Consider the following 6,877-nt stretch of genomic DNA (forward strand, 5'->3'; position numbering starts at 1 on the left):
ACAAGTTACAAGACAAAATTAGCATCAATCAATCAATCAATCAATCAGTAATCCCTTCCACTTATACAAAGCAAACCATTTATCCCCGGCCCTCTTCTCTTCTAGTTCCGTATGCTCTTCCTGAGCAATTCCATCTGCTCTTAAGCCTTCAATTACCACTTACTTGCTAACTCTGCAATCTGAATCACCAATCTCAGCCTCCTCCTGAGACTGGTGGCTCTGGACCCTCCTCTGGCAACTCCACCTGAAGTGTCCAAGACACTTCAAACTCAACATGCTCTAAATGAAACAATGCTCTTCCTCCCACATTAAAAAACAAAAACAAAAACAAAAAAAACCAAAAAGAAAACAAAAAACAAAAAACAACAACAGAACAAGCTCCTCTATCCAGTTTCCCAAGCTAAAAAAATGAAGTCATTTACTTTTCTGTTCACCTTCAAAGCCAATCACATTTTAAGCCCTGTCAATTCTACATCTTCATTATCCTGTCCTCTCCTCTTCACCTCTGTTACGTTTTTCCCACTCCAGGCCCTTACCCTCTCTTATCTGGACTATTTCAATACTGTTAGCCTTCTAACTTATCTCTCTACGTTTTACCTCTCTCCGTCCAATCCAGCCTCTGTCCCATACCGCCACGTTATCTGTCTTCACTACCTAAAATCCCCCACTGGCTCTCCATTGTCTTTAGAATTGAGTCCAAAGTTCTAGCATGATCCACAAGCTCTTCACTGTGTGGCACCAGTAGACTTCTTTTTTCTCTTTCTGAGTCATAACTTTTTACTTACCAATCTCCATATGTTCTTCTGTAACACATCCTGCATTTCAAAGTATTAAAACTACCTTTAATACCACATTCTATAGTGAACAATTTTGCCAAACTGGATAAACCTTCATTATTCCAAATGAGAGGTACTGAAACCCCATGCTTACCTCATTTCTAGCAATTTCAGTGATCCTAACCTGGTTAGCAGTCAAGTTCAGAAATGTTCTTTTGCCAGTTTATTTCCAAGCACCATCCCCTTTAGCCCAACCTCTTATCTCCATACACTCTAACCTTTATTTCTTTTTAAATAGACATTAAGATTTTTTAAAATTAATTGATTGGTTAATTTTTGAGAGAGAGAGAGACAGAGTAAGAGAGCAGGAGTGGGGGGTGGGGTAGAGAGAGAGAGAGAAGCAGACTCCCTGCTGAGCAGGGAGCCCAACATGGGACTGGATCCCAGGAGTCTGGGATCATGACCTGAGCCAAGGGCAGACACTTAATCAACTGAGCTACTGAGGGGCCCACACTCTGACCTTTAGTCAATAAACTACAACATATTCCTCACAAATACCATATACTTTCACGTAATATTTCTGTTTTCATCCACATCTTCTGTTTCCTTCCCCAACTCAGTTAACTCCTATCCTTTTCTCAAAGCCAGATTCAAATATGGTATCTTCTCTCTAATCTTCCTCCTTCCCCTCATCATTGTCCCCGCTGAATTCTATCTCTATCTCTGTTACAACTCTTATCACACTGAAATTGTAGGGACTTATTTACATGTCTGCTCATTAGCTTCTTTGCCACCAGGAGAGCATTTTCTTTTCTTAAATCTAACATTTAACTTACGGTCTGAGAACAGACATTTTAAACTTCATATTGAAAAATAACCACCTCTTCTGTTATGAAGATAATGCCATAATTGTAGTAACTGAGTGACGGAGAGTTTAGAAACAAGAAGAATCCTATCATTCATGGGGGGGGGTGCTCTTACATACAAAGTATAATTAAATTGTAGCTTGGACAAACCTCCATCCACATCTTGCAATAGCAGTTTTTTTCTTTATGTCTCTTTCTTTCCTTCTTTTTGAAGAAGTTCTTTACAGAACTCTCCTAAACACACACTGGGTTTTATCGGTATTTCACTCACAGACTATGAAACTCCATACAATGCAAAAGTTAGGATTAGGATTTTTGGAGTTTGCCTGGTCTGAATGCTAGCCTTCCTGCCTAGGCTCTTTGATAGGGGATTATTCCACCTCTGTATCTCTTAATGAGGACCCAGAAATAATGATAACCCTCATGGTGCTATGGTAAGGACTCAATAAACTAATGCACGTAAAAAATTTAGAACACTGCCTGGTTGAGAAGAGGTCCCAATAAATGCTGACTGATGTTATGACCAGTTTTAAAACAGTTTTCTTGCTACTTATTTTAGCCAACTCGGTAGTGTTAACCTCCCAGAAGGAAGGAATTGTATTCTACTCATACACAAATTCGATGGAAGTACTAAAACTGTGCCATGGAATATAATAGGTACTCAATAAATAATGTGACTGTAAGGCTTAAGACCTCCAAGAGGAACAAACTATAAGTTATAGCAAAATTTATACATAGAGTACGTATTTAAAATAATATTTTAAATATTTTCAAAACACCTATCTTCCACTGAACTGCTTAAACATAAAACTTTTAAAGCAAGGGCGCCTGGGTGGCTCAGTGGGTTGGGCCACTGCCTTCGGCTCGGGTCATGATCTCGGGGTCCTCGAATCGAGTCCTGCAGCGGGCTCTCTGCTCAGCAGGGGGCCTGCTTCCCTTACCCTCCCTCTGACTGCTTCTCTGCCTACTTGTGATCTCTGTCAAATAAATAAATAAAATCGAAAAAAAAAACTTTTAAAGCAATACAAAAATTGGATTCATTAGGAACTTTATCTCTACTCCATTTGACTTGCTCTTAGTATCCAGTGGTCTAAAATTCTTGTGTATAAGACAGATCATTTAAAATACAATTTCCAGGGGCGCCTGGGTGGCTTAGTGGGTTAGGGCCTCTGCCTTTGGCTCAGATCATGATTGCAGGGTCCGGGGATTGAGGCCCGCATTGGGCTCTCTGCTCAGCAGGGAGCCTGCTTCCCTTCCTCTTTCTCTCTGCCTACTTGTGATCTCTCTCAAATAAATAAATAAAATCTTTAAAAAAAAAACAACAACACAATTTCCAGGTTTAGAAAACTCTCTTTTCACATAAAAAAAAACTAACATTCTTCCTTTATATCTATATTTTTAAAAATCTATTGCCACAGTCAATATTAAAAACAACAACAACAACAACAACAACGAAAGGCCAAGAGACACAATTACTACATTTCCTGGTTTCTGCCTGGGAAACTACTTCAGAACACGCCTACAAGTATCCCCAGTAAAAGTCTGCTGGTTACAAACTGCTATTCTCTTTTTTATTTCCATTCTCCCTCTAAAACCCCACATACATTCATATACCAACAGAAAAGAATGCACATGTCTATAATAAAGGTTGTACAAAAAATACAGCTACATATTAATTTTGTTTTGAAGGACTAATACTAAGTTTTTACTAAAAGCAGATGAAAGTCTAGATCTGAAGCAATACTCCCAGCTTACTTTACCAGGTAACTTAAACTCTTAACTATTTACTTTAAGCAAAAAAGTAGATTATTTGATTGGTACTGAACTTCATGATAAATAATGCAGTAACAATATGTAGATAATATGTTCTATTCCAGAAAAATTTATTGATCAGTTAAAAAATGGACCACACTTCAAACAATACTGATTTTGTTGGGGTGGGGGGAGTTTAAACAATTTATTTATTAAGTAAACAGAGATTTAGGACTTTACCTAAAACACTGGAGGTGAATCACTAGCTTCGGGGTAAAGGTTTACAGAGTGCCTACTATGTGCCTGGCATTTAGTAGCTGCTTTACAGAATATGCTTAACGCTGGTGCGCAAATTACAATACCTAACATTTACAGACTACTCTCACTCATCTCCTTTGTACCCTCAGACCACCCCTAAGCATGAACATCCCAGATCTACAGCTAAGGAAACAGGCCCAGAAAAGTCGATTTGACCGAGGCATCACATCTGTTCTGTGGGTCCTGGCCGAGACTCCAGCCCTTGACTCATTATCTAATCATCATCTGCTATACTCGTTACTCAAAAAAGTTCTTAGATGTTGCACTGTCCAATTTTAACATCAAAAACCTACTGGACAACTTTCAATGCTGTGCTCATCAGATTCTGTTATGAATCAAAACACACAAAAAGCAAGAATGTTTAAAAGTCCATCTTCTGAGCCTGTCGACGTTCAAGCTCCCTGGCCAGCCCCGGAGGGCGATAGCCCCGCGCTTCCTCCGCGACGGGGCGCTCCTTCTCCCTGCCCTAAGACTGCCCAGCGCCCAACGCCCCCGGTCCCCGAGGTGAGTGGCGGGGACATGCCCCGCCCGGCCCCTCCACAGCCGCCGGGCCTACGAGCTGGGCTCCCAGGGCTCATCGTCGCGTCGCGGGGCGCAGGGTCCGACAACTCGCGCGTCCCTCGGGGCCGGGGAGGAGCTCAGACTGCGGAGCCGACACCTCAGCCGGCCGGCTCCCGCACTGCCAGCCGGGCTCCGGACGCCCAGCGTGCGACGTCCACTGCCACGAGGAACCGAGGCCCCCGCCTCCGAGCCCGCCCCGGATCGCCCCGCGCCTACCTGCCCTGGGTCCCCACGCCGCCCCCGCAGCCGGGCTGTGAAGCTCTCCGGCTCTCCGCGGACGCGCCAGGTCTCGGCGCTCTCACTCCGGGTTGGCTCCGTCCCGCCCCCGCAGGCCCTGCGAAGGCCCCGCCCCCGGTCGGCAGAGGCCCCACCCCCGCCCGGCAAAGCTCGGTTCTAATTGGCTCCTCTTCCCACCCTTCACGCTAGGGCCCGCCCCCGGCACCGCCCGAAAACCGTCGAGAAGGGAATAGCTCCTGTTGGAGTCAGCCTCTGGGCTAGAACCTTGCCCCAGAAGTTGGTGGCCCGGACTCCGGCCAAGGCCTGTTACCGAAGTCCCATTGCAGTTGCCGTGCCTGCGGTCCTACTGGCCCCACGGTGATGGGCCTGGATTTTACATGAAGGTTGACTCTTCCTAGTTTAAGCGAGGAATCCAGATGGCATCTCCCTCAAGGAAAGCATGAAATTCTCTCTTGCCACTGCATTTGCAGTCCGGTGCCAACTTGAAATGTAGACAGATGCAAATAACGCTCCGAACACCTGAGGTTTGAAGTCCCAGAGCAGGGTGCCTTTGATACTCCCAGTGCCTGAGGTCGGCCTCCACGCCCTGTTGTGACACACATGCCTAAGCCCTACGCCTGCAACACGCTCGTACTCAGGTATGTGCGTGGCGCTGTGCCTACTGCGACCGGCAGCCCAGTTTCACTAAAGGCTGCGAGTCGGGATGAGTTGAGCCTGTTTCCCAGCACTCGCTAAACACCCCAACCCACCTCGCCCCTCCCCATTCCGCCCCACCCCACCCCACCCCACCCCGCCCCAGCCTCTTGGGTCTGATGACCAAAATCTTCCCACATCTGTTCGCAGAGAGGTACCAAAATAGAAGACTGCCAGAAAGAGAAGTGTTTGGTTACACATCACAGATGACTGTCACAAGCCAATTTAGCCAAGGCAGTGAAAGCTGCATATCCCACTCCGTTGTGAAACCGTGAGCTGTGGACAAACAGGAATTACCTTTTATGGTGTGGGGAAAAATAACGACAAGACATTTAAAAAATCGTGTCTTGGTGAGGAAATAAATGTCAATATTGTTTGCATAAATTTTGAATGGCGATCTTCATGGATTACCCCTCTCACCTTCCCCCAAGTCTTTCTTTATTTAGAAAACTTCCCAAACAGTTGTCTAAGACGAAATTTTAAGCTAGAAGAGCATGATTTTATAACTTATTTCAAATTCAAATTGATTTCAGAGTCCAAACTTTGCATTCAAGAAGATTATTTGGCAAAATGACGCCGACTGAATTCCAAGTACCAGATAGGAAACCAAACCTGGCAAGGGTTCTGTGGCTGTAATAAAGGAATTAACATGTATGTATTCTACTGCCCTCTCATGGGTAAGATGGAAATATAACTAATGCTAGTTAATGCCTTTTAAGTTCGAGAATAGAATGTTTAGTTTAGCAATCTGTATTATTTTAATGACATGGAGAACAAAGTGAAATAAAATCAGGTTCTCTAAGGGACTTACAAATACTCAACGAACAGAAATTCAACCTCAGAAATCAAGGAGAGGATTCTTACACTAGGGCTAGTATAAACACGCTGTCAGTATCACACCCATGCTTACAGCGACCAGTACAGAATGTGGAAACATGCAGGAATTTGCCTTTATTTTTTCTTCCATTTGAAAAGTCATTACTTTCTGAGATGTTTCACAAAATGTTCTTTTTCACATTTGTATGCACACACATCTTATCATTTCACACTGTGAACAACTTGAGAGTAGGAATGAAATCTTGTTCTTTATAACTTTGCTGCCTAAATAGAGCCTGATATTTGAGCTGTTTGATCAGTAGCTATTTATTAATAAATCAAATGAACTATCAGCCCAGCCACTAGGTGGCAACACAGTTGTATGTGTAGAGGTATGGCCTAGCTAATAGGAATTCTACCTGGCTGGCCTTGAGTAACAGGCAGGTTTCTAAACAGTTACATGTGTATCTTATTTTGGTAAGTGGAATTATTTAAAATGTACAAGGACAGCTGACTATAACTTTATTGCCAAGTAAGTCCTTACAACTAAGAATCCTTTTGTAAGGTAAGTTCTCCTGAAGTGAAATAGCTCATAAGGATGGATTTTCTATATTGGGCAACATATGTTTTTGTCTAAGAATGCCAGACTTCTGTCACATCCTATCAAAAGGATATTTTAATGGTCTACGTGTTTCAAACAAATTTCATTCTATAAACCAAAAGCCTACATCCTCCCAACCACAAGTCATTTGCTCAAATTTTTGCCCTGTTTCGAGTTATTATGAGTAATTAATAGTTTTTAAGGTGGGGCAAAAATACAAGCAACTGTGAGCAAATGTTTTGCCTGAAAGTCATGGA

The 6,877-nt window shown here is 43.3% G+C and overlaps 1 protein-coding gene across 1 annotated transcript in view; it reads right to left on the reverse strand.

Annotated features, from left to right (window-relative positions):
- Nucleotides 1-4,586, reverse strand: part of DENND2C (DENN domain containing 2C) — an 80,626-nt gene extending 76,040 nt beyond the window's left edge. Inside the window, exon 1 of the mRNA XM_044238962.1 lies at nucleotides 4,490-4,586. The gene's annotated coding sequence lies outside the window, so the exon portion shown is untranslated. The remainder of the gene's footprint in view (nucleotides 1-4,489) is intronic.
- Between the last annotated feature and the right edge of the window lie 2,291 nt (nucleotides 4,587-6,877).

The sequence above is a fragment of the Neovison vison genome, chromosome 2, assembly GCF_020171115.1.
Source record: "Neovison vison isolate M4711 chromosome 2, ASM_NN_V1, whole genome shotgun sequence".
In the NCBI taxonomy this organism is placed as follows: domain Eukaryota; kingdom Metazoa; phylum Chordata; class Mammalia; order Carnivora; family Mustelidae; genus Neogale; species Neogale vison.